General features: G+C 28.8%; 1 protein-coding gene across 1 annotated transcript in view; it reads right to left on the reverse strand.

Annotated features, from left to right (window-relative positions):
- Positions 1-19740, reverse strand: part of nAChRalpha1 (nicotinic acetylcholine receptor alpha1) — a 416158-nt gene that overhangs the window by 171068 nt on the left and 225350 nt on the right. The window lies entirely within an intron of this gene.

Below are 19740 nucleotides of genomic sequence, written 5' to 3' on the forward strand. Positions count from 1 at the left end.
ATTCAAGAAAAAAACTATTCCGCCAAATATATTCTGTTCTTCTGGGAAATAGAAAATGGAGAAAATTTTCCCATTTTCTGTTCGAGTAAATTATTGTTCGTTGGTTACATTCTGAAGGATCTTTGCATTGGCTGAAATTCGCTGGATTAAATTCAGACTGATAATTAAAATGTTTATTTAAACAGCATTTCTTGTGTGAATGGATAAATATAATTTATAAAAAAAGTTACCTGTAAATAATTACAAAATAAAAAGAACTTTTTATATACCACGTTTTTAAATTTTCTGTTGAATCATATAAACTTGACAATTCTATGTATTAATAAAAACTTTTTATTGTACTTGATATAAATACTGAATATAAATATAGAATACTGAAATGCCATTTTGACATTTCATATTGATTTCCATAGTAACGGACGTATATATTAATAATTTAGTTGCTAGGATCCCCTTAGCAACCAACAGTAATAACTTTCCATACAAAACTGAATTAACTGAAAATTAATTCAATTCTGCTAAAAATTGGCTAAAAGTATTAAAAGAATGCATTGTCATCGTGTTATGATATATTCTTCAATGAATTCTTGAAAAAAATATTCAAGTTTCAAATGTCTAGCCAGTCGGGAAGTTAGTTAAAAATCTTCAATCGTCCAATACAAATCTTGGATAAACAAGAAAAAAATAGAACTGGACAAACAAGAATACGAGCTAATAAAAACGTGGTAAAAAGTACGCTGACTTATTGTATAAAATTACAGTTTTAGAAAAAATACTGTTTCAATATTAGTTTAAAACGATTTTTTTAAGTATATCGTTACATATTTTGGATTACGGCAGTAATAATATAAATAATATGTACTAAATGTTAACTTAATTCACAAGATCCAAATTTCGCGTATTATTTATTGAATACAAAATAATTTAATAACTTAAACAAATTACGATATATAGGTACATAATTTCATTTATAAATAACATTTTTAGGATTGACATTTTATGTATTTTTGGTTTTTCAGAATCTTGTATTTTCAATAAAATTAATGTAAAATTCTTAAGTTTTTTTTAAGTAAACTCAATAAATTTAAGATACTCTCTTTTTTTTCGACCATCCAATAAGATCATAATACGGGCTTCCACGGGATGCAGGTGTGTATTCACAGATTTTGTTTTTACGAGAAATGGATGTCAGCCACTTGCTCAACCTGTTAGGTACATACTCTGACTCATACACAAATTGAAAAAAAATATGTGTACTTGCCAGACCCAAGATACGAACCTGGGATCTACGATGCCATAGGCCGACGCTTGAGCCACGAGGCCACCGCTAAGGATTATTGTATAAATATTAGAGCCAAATATTTGCAATGTAATTTTACTTTGCAAATAACAATGTTTTATTTCAGACCATGAAGGAATATCCTTAACAAAAATATGTACTATTTTATTTTAAATTATTAACTTTGAATGATCAAATAATAGTAAACACACAAGTGAGTTTGTGGAACGTTTGCACATACCACTATTATATGAAGAGACAATGCGTATCCCTCGCTCGGTGTCCTGAACCTATAAAGACGTCATTATCCAAAAATTATGTTGGACCCTTGCATTATAAATTTAAATTTATACCTCTGCCGGACGTTTTTCCTCTTCTAAGTGCGTGAAATATTGGAAGGGTGGTAAGAGTTGAAAGAAACCGGTTCGACAAAACCTGCCCTTCGTATATTCTGAAAGTCGTACGAAAATCAATAAAGAGTAATGTTTTAAATGTATTTTTTAACAGGAAATTACGCATAGGATATGTTTTACATTCTGTTAAACGAAAAAAAAATTATATACCTACATTATATTTTTTAAATAGTATTTAAGTTTATAAAACAATTATGAAGTAATAGAATTTCATAATAAAAAACCGATAGTTTATCATTGTGTAGGTCTTAGGGGAGAACGTCTGAAATGGCAGATAATAAATAGCGAGCTGAAACTATTACTGAAAATTCTATCGATTCCTTGATAAACGCAAGTAGTGTGAGATCATTATGTGATTTTTAAACATCCTATGAATAATGATTGCTTTATCATAATTATTGACCTAAGAATAGGGTAGTGTTTTTTTGAAATACGCCATTTATAAAGCAATCATTATTCGTAGGATGTTTATCACACTTGAATGGTCAAAGACATAGCTTATAATGAGTATCTTTAGAATTATCTTCAAATGTGTTAATCTTGTCCATTTTTTGAATAATAAAATGCCTAATTCTTGTCAAATTTGGGATCACAGAGATTATCAATATACTTTTTTATCGTAAATATTTCACTATGATAATGTCGATATAAATTATACTGATGGTTTTATAAATGCTTTTAAAAACTAATAAATATACAAAATCTTAATACTACTGCACATTTATGTACTGAAATATGACTATATTCTAAAACATTAGAGCGAGAGGTTTAAAAGAATACTATTTTATGTAATAAAAATAATTTACGCAGTCATCAAATGTTTAAAATAAATATGACGGATAATAAGGCTTCAAAATTATATAAATAGATTATCTACAACATTTAAGGTATGTCCAGGGTCATGCTTTGAAAATAGAAAAAAGCTCCATTTTGACCCACGCTGAGCACGTTCTCCCTTAAATTTGATGTTTCCATTAATTAGCATAATTTGATAGTTCTATAAACAAAAACAGTATTTTTCATTTTCGGAAAATATTGAAAAATCATTAAAAATGTCTTATTTCATACAAGTATAATTTATGAAAAATTATGTTTTAAAATGCTGCATGTATACTTATGACACAATAACATTCTCGTATAATAATTATGTTTTTCACTACAAATGAGAAATAAGACATTTAAAAAAATGAACACTGCCGTTTTTGTTTCCTAATCCCCCATATACAGAATAAAGAAAAGTATATATTTTAATAATAGACAGCCGCAAAAAAAATCTAGGACTTCGTGGAATTCAAACGATCATTTTATCAAAAGATGGACGAGTTCCTTTCTTATTATAAATATATATATTGGTCTTGCCTATTATTCATTACTAAATAAAAAAAATGATTCATAAAAAGAAAACATTACAGTTATATTCATAATATATATTATATTATTCTAAAATCTCTATATAATATTGTTTCATTTACTTTTAGCCATATATTTTATCAATATTTTCAAATTAAGAATAAACCAATTGACTGAAAAAAATAAAAAAAGAACAAAAACAAAACCACTTTGACAGTTTTATAATATATAACGTCAAAAACAAAAAAAAATCATTAATTCACGTTTGGTTAGACTTGCATATCGATAATAATATTAGTTGTTTGATTGTGTATTATTATAATAATGAAATGATAACAATATTTACATGAGAATGTAAAAATATCAAAATCAAAATTTCAGCATATTTCAAAATACAAAAGACCGTTTATGTTTTCATAATGTCTATTCGATATTAAGTACAACTAATACTAATTGTCGACTATTATATTAACATACCATGAAACAAAGGTTGAATTGAATTATTAAAATAAAACTTTAAACTATCTTCCAGATTGACATTAAAACATAAGGTTTAAATAAATTGCAGAAATCAACTGGCACCATTATTAATGATGAACCCGATATTTAAGGATACGTTTAATGATTATAATATTGAGAAGTTTTATTTTTATGCATCATGCAGATATTAAAAGTAGATTATTTCTTAGTACTGAATGTTTAGGTAAATATGTCACAAATATATTGTCATTCGATAAAAACTCATAGTGTTCAAATATAATATATTGTTATTATGGCAATAAAATTTCAGAACATAACCTCGAAGAGTTGTATGTGAATACCATTTATTGAAAGTATACAAAGTATTTCTTCAAAGATAAGTCTGACCAGCTGTAGTTACAGGAAATGGCTTAAAAAAGGATACCAACCAAAAGGTAGGATGTAGATTGGTGGGGGTGAACTAAGGTTGTAGGTGAATGGCCTATGGTTGTATTTCTGAATGTAGTTGTACTTTCCAACATACACGTACGTATTGTTGACTGAGCTTCGGTTTGCAGATACTTTTAACCTATGTAGAGCCTGAAACATTTTGTTTTCAAATAATGTTTGTTAAATAACGAATGTTACAGAGTCGTGAGACGTTGGTCATATATCCGAGGGCTCCGGGTTTGTTTCTTGGTGGGGTCACAATATATGTACTTTATGTTATTTAAAAAAAAGTGTTTATTGTAATACCCGAATTTAGAAAAAGAAAGAAAATTATTCTCACAATCAAATCAGTCAATATCCTACCATTCAATAAAGCAGTTCACAAATAATCAATAATTGATCATACTGTATTTGTACGCAGTATACATAAAACTACTAAAATAATAAAGCCATACTATCATGTAATATTGAACAAATATAATAAAACAATATTAAACTATAAAATTATAGTGTTACAACATTCCTATCAGATAGTCAGTAAAATTATAATCAACAAACATAGAATAAGTTTCATTAACTATAAACTACACATTTGATTAACTATATTACTGTCATGGCCTGTTAGTAGTCTTTAAAAGAATATACTAATTAGTTACAGTTTGATGGCATCGATTGCCTTTTGCTCTCTTGTCCCTAGGGTTCATGATTAGACACCGTATAAAAACACAAATGTTTGCACAAGCATCATTTTGGTACCATTTTAAATTATTTTATTCTTTCATATAATGGTAAGAAGTTGTTGTATTTAGATATTAAATGAGTAAAAATCAACCAGCATATTTTAATCATCCTTATAAGATATTTGTTTTTGGCAAGACAGCCAAATAAACGGACAAATCGTCATAATAATGTGTTTGAAAATTGAAAAAAAAGTTAATATTAAACAAATACAGCATTATAGGGTCCAATGGCTGAAAGTGTTTGTGAGATGAACACGATTCGGCGTAGCGAACATTTTATTTCTCCAGAAAACGTGCGACCCATTTTCAAATATCGTTTTGTTGTTATGCAGATATGCAGGGGGTAAGTTGGGGCTGGCTCACCATGCGGGCTTTTATCAACGAGCCCTAAATCTTACTTTCAAACCGTATCCTTTTGTGTATATTATGCGAGCGAACAATTGGATTTCAATTTTTAATTTTTTAACTTAATTTATACGAAACTTAAGTGTTAATAAATTTTGTTGTAGAATTTAAAGTTGACTAAACAAAATGAACAGATTTATTAGAAATAATTCAAGAACTTATATTTTTAAATGCCTCAAAATCGTACATAAATATATCCTATTTTTTTAGACCAGGTGAAATTCGAATACACAGTCAACTTAAGCATTTTAAATTCCAACATATAGCGTAAATTTGAGAATGCAACATTCTTTAGTGAATATACATAATTTGAAAACATCTCAGATATATAGCTACTTAAAGCCCAATAGTATTAAAATCCATGACTCGTGAATCAAGATACAAGTATTCTAACTTCTGTTAGACCAGCGGTATTTTACCAGGAGTACCTACGCGGTAGATTAGCAAGAACTCAACATATTTTAGGTGTTCGTTACTTAACTAAACTCTGTAGTATTTATACTTTTTGTGTTATGCTTAATATTCTCTGTGATGACATGTTGGGTACTGAATAATGAGTTACGATAGTAGAGCTAGTTATTGATTATATTTGATTGAATATTTGGTTCAAATTAATTGACGTGTCTTTTATCATTTTACAACATCCTCATTTTCAGCAAACAGTTTACTATATTGCATTCAAATAATAATCAACAACATGCACTATAGTCAAAATTTAAAGATTCCTGTCCTGGACTGAATATAGTCAGTCCTGGTAATGACTCATCAAATGCGATGATTGATCTGATTTTTTACATGATCATGTTTTGTACTGTTGTAATTATATTTTTCTAATTTAAAGGGAAAAGACGATAATATGACAGCAGGTTGCAATTAAACTTATTAACAATCAAACAAAAAAAACAAAATAATAAACTCAATTAATTAATTAATTTTATATTGTTCTAGTTGTAGTGTTGGCAATAAAGTTATGATTGTTATGCACGTTGAAACACCGATACTGTGTCGATATACTGAGAACATTTGCCGGCAATGGGCTATCTACCTAACGCGTATGGTGCCCTCTTCACAATGGTGACCACCACGTGACCACGTTCATTTGCATTACGGTATTATGAATAATGAGCATAAAAGAGTTTAAATAGATGATATTTTAAAAATATATAATTTGATAATACCTCAGAGAAATATATAACCATTGGGATTTTAACCCGCGCATGCTGGTATTTGCACCAATATGCTTATCTATTAATCTAAGTGTGTCCTATCTAATTGTGACGATGTTAACTAGTGATTCTTATAATTCTCACTGAAGCCTCTTTAAATTTAGTGAATTTATTCTCTGTAAAAATATACAAATATATAGAAAATTCAGTAGTGTAGAATTGTACTTTAAAACAATTATTTTATTGAACATACACTTTCTGAGAGAGTATATTATAACCGATAGAAAAAATATTTTTTTAAAAAAGTAAGCCACCCCGACGGGGAATCGAACCCTGTATCTCCCGGGTTTACGCCCCATCCGTTGTATTTATCGTCGTCGATTTGGAAGAGCGCTGATGAGTAGGTATTAAAATTGACCAATAGTTAAAATTTTTCGCAGTTAGTATGTCACTCCGTAGCATATTGGTAAATGGGGCGTAAACCCGGGAGATACAGGGTTCGATTCCTCTTCGGGGTGGCTTCCTTTTTTCAAAAAAGATATTGGTTATAATATTATACTCTCTCAGAAAGGGTTTTTCAAAATTATATATGTTCAATAATTAGAATGATACATTCTTAAATCTTGTGAATTATTCGTTGAATAAAAGAAATAGTTAATTATAAATTATTTTATTATTTAAATATATTTAATACATAGGTTTTTTTTAAACAATAATATTATTTCTATTACCTTTATTTATTTTACGTTGTAATATACTATTGTACTATGTACATACATAGCTGTGTTAAATTTGATACACATAAGAAGTTTTAATTTTTAATTTTCATATTATGAGTTCGTTGTTTGTAGAAATAAAAATCATGTTAAATTTTCTTTTGAATATTTTTTCATGTCTTGGTTTTCCTTGTGGCAGTATTTTTTATTGTTTTCTAAGTCTTTTGCGGGATGCTCGCAATAAATCGGATGTGAGAGTAGGAGTGTCTCGTTGTAAATCACTTCTTTTATGGAAAACAGAAAATAAACCATGTCTGTTTACATAAAAAAAAGCTGTAAATGTCTAAAAAATACGCCAAAAGTCTAAATCTGAATGGGTTTTTAGAATAAAATGTCAAAAACAATTTGTCATTTAGTACTATTGTGTACATTTATAGTAAATAGTAGCCTTGGAATAACCACATACGTATTATTGTTCATAAATTAAAAATAAAACATAAATTCAACTTGAGATTTATTACTAAAATTATGTTATGTATTAAAAAAATACACCAAAAGACGTAACTGTCTTGGGTGAAAAAAACTAAGAAAATAATATATTTATTGAAAAAATTAAAACACAGAATAATAATAAAGGGAGTTCTTATTTCAAAACGTAATTAAATACATTCTTTGAGGCTTTCACGGTTGTTTTTTATCGTAGTAGATTTTTGGGTTTCCACCGTGTGTCCTTCTTCCTTCTTTACTCGACGTTTCGGGCTCGTTGCAGATAACTTCTCTTGATAATGGCCTCTGCAACAAGCCCGAAACGTCGAGTAAAGAAGAAAGAAGGATACACGGTGGAAAACCAAAAACCTACTACGATAAGTACATTCTTAGTTAATTATATTTATATAAAATTGAATATATTTAGACAAATTAATGATCAATTATATATATTTAAAAATATCCATGGATAGTAATTGGATGTTAATTGGATGTTAATTGAAATGGTGTCAATTCTATTTATATTATTAAAAATCAGAGGTTTCTGTATCAATATGTAATAATATAATGTAATATCAATAACATATAATTTTAACTATACTACAAGATTGCTGTTAGGTTGTATAATATTATGTATCCGCTGATAATGTCTTATTGAAGATGACAAAATCCATCATAAAATTAATTATTATGACATTGCATTACATCACCATGTTTGATCCTAAGAGTAAGAAGATATGGGGTTCTACAGAGTAGAAATTGTATTAAAATATTTTTGTTTTTAGAGAAACGGACGTTTATCACTTGCTCAACCTATGATGTCCATAATCTAAATTCATACACACATTGAAAAAAAACAATAGCAAATTTGCAAGTCGGCATGTTACCGCTCGGCTATCATGGGCATTTTAAATTATATGGAATAAGTACTAAATATTTTAATTAATTTTAATTATAACTTGTATAAATAATCATTACTACATTAATATTTTGGTATAATGACAATCTCATATTTGAAAAAGAAGTTGTTGCTTGTATTTCAACCGGTCAGAAATAATCCATTGTTATTATAGCATTTTTTATTTATTAATATTTACATAATAACATATTATTATAATATTTAATGTTAGCTTGTAGTTTAATATTCAATATAAAATTTTCATCTATTTTTAACAGGTATGTACGTAGCATAAGAAGGTCGCTTTAAATTTTAAAGCTATACCTCAGCTGAGGAATGGTCTAAAAAGATCGTGACTAGGCGATGCGCGGATTGTGCAAATGACGCGAGCCGAAAGAAATATGATTTGTCATAAAAATTCAATATGCGTCCTTTTTATTTTATGTTTATTATTATATTCGTAATAATAATAGTATATTCATTGACATGTTTTCTTTTTTAAATACATGCGGAACGTTTTTTAGTCATCTTTACACGATTTAAGAATGTATTCCTCCGACGCCATCACAAAACAAATTGACGTGCAAACAGGTCTGCTATCGCTCTCCGAATGGCAACGCGGCCAACATTTTGTTCCACACACAGTTGAAAATTATTTTCCGTTTCACTTATGTACGCTCTTAATATTACAAATTCGTCCACATTTATTTGATAATAGGTATATTATGCTAAAGTATCAACTGTAATAATTTAAAGTTTGTGTATTTTATAAGCAAGGTTGCTAATAATAAAGAGTAGGTAAGAGTAAAGTCAGGACATTTGGTTAGCTAGAAAAATGTCTTTTAGATACAGTTGTACATACATAATATGGTTTAAATTGATTATTACGATTAAGAGATACAAAAATAATGTTTTAAGCAAACCATACAATATTGTTAATCACATGTCTTAAAATAAACCTAATTAATTTGATAAGGTTTCCAAAATATGAAGTATAAGGGTATTAATGCTTGTTCATAAGGTATTCTAATCTCTAATGATTTATGAAATCTTCATTGATAAAATAATCAAGCTGCTGTATATCCTGATATCGAATATTGCCATCCCAATTAATTTTAAGTATCGATATAAAGGTATATCTACTAATGATTTAATACAAACGTCAATCTAATTAAAAAAAAATAATATTGTTGCACCAATATCGGATGTGTACCTATATATTATAAGGTATTAAATTTTAGGATTTCATAACGACAAAATATTACAATGTATTATGAAATAAATGACTAATTAAGTAAAACCATTCGGGTTTTAGCATATTTCCTTCATGTTTTAATACAAAAAATGATAGCAATTCCTAGTAAAACACCCAAGATCCATATAGAATTATGATTTTGGTTTTTGATTTTGAAACTATGCATTATGCATTTATACAAAACTACATTTTTGAGTAATTTAAGTTACGTCATAGTATCAAATAATTGCTTCCATTTTATTATGCCTACTGTTGGGATGGCATATAAGAGATTATATATGTGTAAACAAATAATATTATGGCGTGGTAAATAATTATGCGTAGCTTTAAAAAGGGACAGAAATAAACGGCAGCATTGTTGCACACTGATACCGCAGAATGCCTCTGAAACTTTCCGTACGAATTTTTCTGCATACCTAACGCGGGCGAATTTAACATTTTTTCGAATAAACTTCCATTTTTGAGTTTCAATTTTTGCCCGCCAGGGACATGGTTGCTGTGTTGCCAGCCCGCTCGCCCTCGACCCCTCGCTTTCCAACCGTAGTATTGTGTTTTGTAATCGCAAAAGGCGCCGCTAGGTGGCATTAGTTACATTGCAGCTTATTTGAAAATTTTCGCAGTGAAATTTTTCGTGTTTTGCTTCGATTCGTTTTGTTTTCACCACAAATTCAGTTTTTTTATGAATATTACAAAAATTATTTATTATTTTTCTGTAATTATATAAGATTTTATATGTTTAACGTATATTTGAAGTGTATTAATGTTTTAACAATATATATTTATAGGAAAAATTGCCGTGAATATTATGACAATGGTTGTTTAATTGGTAAACCAGATTGGCTTAAATTCAATGAATCCAGGTTCAAGTCCCGTTCAGTGCAAATATATTCTGTTTAATTTAAAGTGACAATAATATTATAAACTTTTGATTTATTTTTAATAAATTATTCAGGTGTCGTACATGGGATTGCAAAGGGCCACCATCTGTCATATATTTTTTAGACGACCGGTAAAAGTAATTACTTAAAAACTAAGGCAATTGTCAACAAATCATTTTTTTTTGCTATTTTGCAACAATCAAATATAGAAGACTGAAATGTCATTTTGATTTCCATAGTAACGCACGTATATATTAATAATTTAGTTGATAGGACCACCTCCTTAGCAACCAATATTAGTCAATATGATTACCGATTTCTTCCGAAATAACTTGTCATACAAAACCGAATTAACTGAAAAATAATTCAATTCTGCTAAAAGGTGGCTAAAAGTATAAAAAGAATGCATTGTAATCGTGTTCTGATATATTCAAAAAGTTTCAAATATCTAGCTAGTCGGGAAGTTAGTTAAAAATCGATTACAAGATTTGTACTGGATAAACAACCACCGGACAAACAAGAATACGAGCTAAGAAAAACGTCGAAATAATTGGCAGTATAACATACCGTATACATACTAGATTTACCGTTTGATTCATCAAATTCTTCTTGTTGTATGGAAAAAACCATTATCAGTATGAATCCGATGCCAAAAAAATCACTAGATATTTTTTCCAGATGTTTATTTTCAATCTAATGCCACCTAATCACTAGATTTTACAATTTATCGCAGAATGGGGCACTTCTAATACCGAATTACTATGGTTTAATCTCAAACCCTCTTTGCACTGTTCTCGTAGTGATATTATTCAAGATTCTTTATTAAAATTCGGGACATTAAATGAAATTGTCACAATGTCGAATTATTTGACGACTTTATATCTCATTGTTGTGATTGAATTATGCATGCAGGTCTTGATTCTTCATAATAAAGTATCTAAAACTTAAAAAAGCTTGCCACAGCTTTTGGAGAAAAGCCACACTTCATGTGCCTTTCTATAGACAATCCGTAACAGCGGAAAACACAGGTCAATCAGATGATAGTGTAATAATAGGAATTTTATGCTAATGTAATATTAAATTGTGGTAGGTGGGGTTTTTTGGATATATTAACTATTTTAATTGTCTCTATAATCTAGCGACAATCTTGATCACTTCATGAAGAGGTTTACTATTTTTTTTTTAAAGTAAAAATGGATGTTAGCCACTTGATCAACTTATTATGTCCATACGTTGGATTAAAACATAGCAATTGGAATACAAAATGTTAATTTTGCCAGTGATTTGAAATTTGAAACCGAGATCTTCGACTTACTAAGCGGTTACTTTACCGCTCAGCCATCGCGTTTTTTTTGTTTGTTTGTTTACTGTTATTTGTTAAGTGTAATTATGTAAGTGCATTATTGAGGGGGTATTAATTATATGCTGTTCAGAATTAGATTAATCAGTTATAATTAAAAAAAACCTATGCAATTCTCAAGCGTCTAACTGTTTAAGCTTTGTATTAGACTACAAAAACTCTTTGACAAAAATCTTTTACATAGCGTATAGAAAATATTTTTTGCAATGCCAGATAATTAATTACAATTAAATAGACTAGAATTACTAAAATAGAGACTAAATTATAATAGTGTCCTTCAAAGCGTGCTATTGTTATTTTTTAAATTTATTTATTAAAATTGCGTAAATGTGATTTTTAATCCAATAAAAAATATCAGGTTATGGCAACAGTTGGTTACTGTTTCGGCAACTAATTTCAAAATGGAAGATAATAAGAAATAAAATATATTGACCAACTAAATAATTATTGATTTTAGAATGGAAAAAATATGAAATGCTATATAAAACTATTCAGCCAGGTAATAAAATGAAATAAAAGAGTAGAAGCAAACATACAATTGTTTTTCATTTAAAACATCATATTAAATATTGTGTACAGTGACTATCGTGTTTATTTAAAATTAATATGCTATATAAGTATCTAATATTTAAATAACGTAACAGATTTAAATTATTTTCCAATAAAAACTATATCATATTAAAATTAACGCAATTATTAGAACTAGAAATTGTAGGTATTATAATACGTAGGTAGAAGAGTAAATCTTATCTTAATTATACGACGAATGATTAATAAACTGATAACGTTATCAATATCTAGATTTCAAGGATATCGTCTACGAAACCCTTTGTTATATTATACGCTTTATGTAATGGTGTACAGTAGATGCTCGGAGATAGGAGCAGTTCTTGGGTCTCTCGCTAACATAGACACTTAACTGTTTTGTGAAGGGAATTGTAAAGTTGTACAATCATCCAAGCAAACGACATCGAGCTGAGATACTTTATACATTTTGGAGGCGAAAGGGTGTGCTAATTGGGAAGCAAGTCGTGTCTGAAAGGGATCTTAACCGTTTGAGTCACAACAATATTGTCATTAGATTTGAAATAAATCTTATTTGTCAAATTTTACAAAATTTATATATATATTACCAATTATTTGCGTAAAATTTAAAACCACCTAATTGACAAAAAACCTTATATAAAATCGTATATAAAATTTTAAATCGTAAATATATTTACATTTTTTTTATACAAGTAATTTTAAATAATTATAAACTTTGTGTTATATTGAAACGACAATGGATTTTTTATATATCGTCTATTTTATTTAACTAACACTGCACGTCAATATTAATGACTGTAATTCTATATCAATTTTAACGATTTCACACGATTATTGACTGTATTTACTGATACTTGTATTTACTGGTATTTATATTTAAAAAAACATCAATCATTCATACATTAAAATTGTGAGATTATAGCTCTATGCATTGTTTTAAATGCCACTTTTTTATTTGTTATCAAGTGTTTTAATTTTATACTGTTATTTTGTATTATTTAAAGAATTAATTTCATCTAGCAGCACACTTGCAGTACTGGCAGTATACCTATTATTATAATATTTGCCATTATTCACACATCAATCGAAATGAATAATCGTTCAAAAACATTTTGGCTATAATTTTAGCGCTGCCAATTTCAAATAGATGGGCGAATCGTAGACAGTGGATAAAAAACTAGCAAACGAAAGAGAAAAAAATATTTATCTCACTCTATTATATTATATGATCTCAATTTATATCATACTATATATATCAATATTTTAATATTTGAGACGGTTGTGTTATCGTAATAGATTTTTGACTTATCGCCACAGTGTTTTTTCTTATTCTTTCCTTGATGTTTCAGTGTACTGTAATGAAGTCACAATAATTAACACAGTACACTGTCGTCCTTTTTATTTTGAACATCGTTTGCTCTCAACTAAACAGATTCTTTATCGACATTAATTTAGAGAGGAGAATTCATACATCTTACAGTACCTACACTTTAATACATTATTTATTGAGAATGGATTCTGCAATGATACCGCAATGTTGAAGAAAGAAGAAAAATAACACTGGGTAACAATACAAAAATCAATTATTATTTTAGTCTGTCATTCATTATATCAATAAATCATTTCACCTCTTAAATGCTCAATATTGTTTATACGGGTAGCTTTTTATACATTCTCAAAAATATTATTTAATGACAAACTATAAACTGCTAAATAAAGCACATAAAATATTGTGTAGTTCTATACGAAAATAATATGAAAATATGCAGAAAATGATAACATGTGAGAATATTAATTTGAGTTCAGAAATTTATGATTGAAAACTGACCAATAGTATACCAGAGATCCTAGAGAAATATCATGAATGTGACATTATTACCCACCACCTGTTTATAGACTTCAATGCAGTATCAGGCAGCTGTCAGATAAGTATTTGAAGAACTTGAGGCAAACACTAGCACACCGGGACTCACTGATAATGTGGAGAAACACTTAATATATGGTTGTATCCAGAAGGGCGGGCAGACCTTGTGATACTTACAGAGTACACAGCGTTTAAAAGTCAACATTTTCATATACCTGGGATTCTCTATTAATAATGATTAATGAGAGTAGCCCATACATTAAATTAGGGGAATTATTGTACTAGGTCAAAAATATCTGTGAATGTACTGTGTAAGAATAAAGGCAGTGAACACTTTAACTAAATCTTGTATAAAACACTTATATAAGATCAATATTATTGTCGTGTATGTTTCGGAAATCTGGAGCATGATTAAAAATATAGAAATAAATATAGATGCTGAGTTTATATGAAGGAATTTTGCTGCCCAACATTTTCAGACTGGTCAATGATACACAATATCAATTATGGAGGCTGTATGTTTATATTATAAGAACCTGTATACAGTTCATTAAATTGAACTTTACTGTAACCTTAGATGGCTTGGCTATTTACATAAGATGTAACTGATATCAAAGGAAACAGGACCTAAAACCATGGTCAATTTTGTAAGTATAGTATCGAGTTGGATTTAAAATCATTGCCGCATTATAATACTGATGGTAAGCAGCTTTTAACATACCTAGATGAAGGCAAATGGTCCAGAAGATCAATACGTACATAGTGTTATAGTCTTTTTAACTCTACAGCAGCTCTAAGGACAATGATGTAGTGAAACAGTAGTGAATTCGTAGAAGTGAAAGGATGACACCCAGGCTTTGGGATAACCACACACATTTATTGTGACCTCATCAGGAATAGATCCCCATGCCTTACTCACTGGATCACTAGGACCGTATTGTAGTGCCATGAAGAATATAATTTATTTTTCTATTTAATTAATACTAGATAACATTAAAAATATATTATTATTTGTTGGTAATTACGGGTATTATAAAAAATACTACAAACATCGTGTATAAAAATATACATTAATCGCAATTCAGGGTATTTATTAAATAAAAAATATTAATCAGAAAACATTACAAGTATTTAAAATGACAAAAATACATAATAGTATTTTTATAATTAAATTATAAACTAGATCCCAAGTAACTAATATTATTATATGACCTTAAAATAATTATAAGGCTAATAATACAGACCTACAAACTTATCTAAAAAATGACTAAAAATGGAACTACGAACTACCATAGGACGCCATTTTGAAAATGTCATTCGAATATCAGATTTTGTCCAGTTACAAGTCTTGATTGGGTAGTTTTCGACAGTAGCTCCCTCATCTCATTCTTTAGATAAGTTTATAGGTCTGTAAGGTAATGAATTCCCAAAAATGTTTAAACTCAATTATCTCAAAAGTATCATTTTATACATTGATGCATTTGGCATGCTTGGGACATCTGTTCACGTGAAAAACAATAATAATTATTGTGTCCAAATCCCAATATCACTACTCCGATTGCGGTTGATGTAAGCTCATTGTCCATTCAGTATATTTTCTTCTATTTTATTACCACGTTTTTATTAGCTCGTATTCTTGTTTGTCCATTACAAATTTTTTATTGTTTGCCCATGATTTATATTAGACGATTGAAGATTTTTACTAACTTCCCGACTAGCTAGACATTTGAAACTTTTAGAATATATCATAACACGATTACAATGCATTCTTTTAATACTTTTAGCCATCTATAAGCAGAATTAAATTCATTTTCAGTTAATTCTGTTTTGTATGGAAAGTTATGTCGGAAAAAAATTCGTAAAAAGTAAAACACTGTTATTGGTTGCTAAGGGGGTCCTAGTAGGAAATTATTAATATATACGTGTGTTACTATGGAAATCAATATGAAATGTCAAAGTGACATTTCAGTATTCTATATTTATTCAATATTTCTATCAAGTACAAAAAAAAGTATTTATTAATACATAGAATTGTCAGGTTTATATGATTCAACAGAAAATTGATAAACGTGGTATATAAAAAGTTCTTTTTATCTTGTAATTATTTTTGTTGTTTTTATAAATAAAATAATTATAAAGTATTTAAGATTTTGTATAACTCGAATAGAACGAACAAGGTTAATAATGATAGGTAGGTACTAAATTTGTGTTTATATTCAGAAGGTCTTATTTCGTATTTTATACATTTTGGCTTAAGCTTTAGGGTAGATTTATAAACCTATTAATATTTACATTTTCATTTATCTGTAGGATGAAATTAAGTATTCTCTTAAATAATAATATGGCAAGTGTAAGCTGATAGCTGACACGAAATGGTTTATAAATAAAGCTATCCGTTACGGCTTCTTACAGAAGCGCAGATAATTTCACCTACAGGACAAATGGCTTTTATCACTCAAGTTGAACATTGCGAAATAAGTAATTAACTATGAAATACTAAGAGATAGTCTGCGAATTATTACATCTTCGTTACAAAATGCGTAGAACCTTTTTTGCAACTTTGCTGTACTTATAATAAAGAAACGATAATATAAAAGTAATGGGTTGTTTCATATTATTAAATGTAGTAAGTAAATAAAAAAACCACCCTTCCATTATTAGATCGGGTATATTATATCAACATATTACTCGACAAACTAATACTCTCTCTAGCATAGTTACATAATATTATAATTTAAAGCTAGAAGAGGTGTTAATTTCGATACGCATTTAAACACGAATGTTTCGTCATTTTTACATAAGGCCCAAATATTGTAGTCAAGACCAGAACAAAAACAAACCATAAGTCCGAGTGAGAAAGCATTCGGCACGCTTATATTTCCGCAAAATGCGTTAGAGTAAGATAGAATTTTTACGGCTGAATTAAATATGTTTTGTAAACGTCGCCGGTAAATATTGATTTGAATGACTACATTCATTTAAAAACTGCAAGCACGTGTTGCTGAAATTTGTTATTTTTGTATTAAATATAAATTAGTGGTAAATATTTTTAATTAATTTAGTAGAAAATATGGTTAAGTACCTATGCTGTGTTTAAATTTAGTAGCCATACTGAGAAGCAACATGATGATATCACGTTTCATTGTTAAGTTAATAATAATAAAATTGGGGTTCTACTGTAAGTTATATGCAAGAAACACGGCTTTATTTTCCCAAACAATAGCCACTCTCTTTATATTATTACTCTAGTATTGTAGTCAAGTAGTTTTTTTCTTTTAGTACCGCCTTCTATTGAAAGTTAGCCACCAACTTGCAGTACACCACCCCATCCTAGACTATTTAAGTTAATGGCTCCATCAAACCACAACCGCCCACACCTCACCCGGTTTCAATTCGGTGATCACGAGAACCTACGTTTGGTGTGATGCACCAGTATATTTGTATGACTGAAAATGTCTCATGAGTAGTTACCCAATACCGAGGTCATCAAGCATTTAAGTATGCTTTATCTGAATTCACATTACTTTAGGTTAAGGCAGTTTATGTGAGAGACCATCATATACAAGCAAAATTAAAAATTGTAATAAATAACATAAGATTATGCAAAACTGCCAAATAATCTGAGTAAAATGATCTTCACATTGACAGTATGACAGTAAAAATTTTCTAAATGCATCAAAATAATTAATTTTTTCGGCCGGAAATTGGCAAATTAAAGATCACAATATGTTATATCTCGATTTTATGATTTTGGTGGGCAGGACATGTGCAATACATTGATTACTACCTATAAGAAATGAATGCAGGTAAATGTATATTTTGTAGATCTAGATAAGTCCATAATCGAAGAAGAGTAAGGTTTTGAGCTAACGATATCTCCGCCAATGATTATACTATTGGTATTGTTTTGATAGCGGAGGGCTGTCAAGTTTGGAATCCACATGAGGACAACGATGATGATAATTAGGAGAAATCATAAATCCTGCATACTATAGTGCACGTCATTCCCAACCAAGGTCTTGGGAAAATCTTCATGGGATGCTCACAGCATGGTGTTGATGGCAGCTTTTTGATCGTTACTTATAGTACATTCGTTTGGTTGTGGACACATAGCTTAGTGTAAAATGAATGAAAGTATTGTATAATTTTGACTTATTTAATTTAAAATGTACACAATATAATAATAAAAAAAATCGGTATGTGTACTTATATACGTGCGTTAGAAGTTATACTTCTTTGACGTAACAAAACTTGTAATAAACTAGATTCTTTGACTAGCTCTTAATAATCTTGTTAAATTACACACTCGAGAAATTTTATACACTTTAACTTATGTTACTAAATTATATAATGGTTTCTCGTTGTTTTAAAGTACCAAATGTCAATCTGACGATTAATTGTTTGTTTACGTAAGGAATTGCAAATGGCCGACAATAATAAATTTGCTGCCTAGGCAACAGAACAATTCTTAACTATAATATTACACTGTTTAGCTGATAACCGAACAATCGGTGGTTCGAATCCAATAGAGTGCGTTTTTTTTCGTGTGAAAAAATAAATTAAGTATTACATGTCACATGACAAAAATACAATCTGATCTGATTTCCCAAACGCACCAAAAGAAGTATAACTTCAAAAACTGAAGTTTACGTTGTAAAACTCCATTAGTTTTGAAACATAGAATTTTTAATTTTACAGATAAATTGTCTATTCTACATAATGACAAATTCGATAAAAATAAATCGAATCGTCATTTCGTAATTTATAAAAAATAACGCATATTTTGAATTATTATTGTTATATCTGAACGTATAAATTATACTGTGAATAGCTTTTGTCTCCCGTTCTCGTTTGAGCTTTTCGTTAACTTGCAAAAACGTGTGAAAGCTCCGGTTCACCGAACGCCGCATAATGTTGAATAAATAACCTCACTTTTCGATTACGCAATCACAATGATAAATGAAACAACGTTATGTTTACAATAAAAGGAAATACCGTTTCCCAGCGCAAACAATGTTCTGCGTATTAAATTATGTCGAAACATCGAAACGCAGTCATGTAAATAATAATTTAATATGCATTCATATTCAACGTTAGACATTATCAGAAATTAAATTAGAAATAATTTAAGTTTTTGGAATACTGATAAAGAAATATATTATTATTATAACTCAACACAGGATTTTAGACAGTATTATAAATAAATGAATAAACTTGAATGTAAATTTCAGAACTCATAATAATTGATAACTATTATAATATAACTAACTATAATATCTGAGAATTGCAACCAGTTACCATCAAGTAATTGTCGAAATGTTTGGGAATATTACCAAGATACAATTTAAATAGGAGATAAAGATAGCCATCTACGATAAAATATCTCTTCCGTGACTGACAAAAAAGAACTGTCCAATAAAAAAAGTTATCAAACCTTATCTGGAATACGAATTCGAGAGTTTCATTCTTCGCTAA

This window comes from Rhyacophila brunnea, unplaced genomic scaffold (assembly GCF_057557595.1).
Source record: "Rhyacophila brunnea isolate RB1 unplaced genomic scaffold, BYU_Rbru_1.0 scaffold_19, whole genome shotgun sequence".
NCBI classification, from domain to species: domain Eukaryota; kingdom Metazoa; phylum Arthropoda; class Insecta; order Trichoptera; family Rhyacophilidae; genus Rhyacophila; species Rhyacophila brunnea.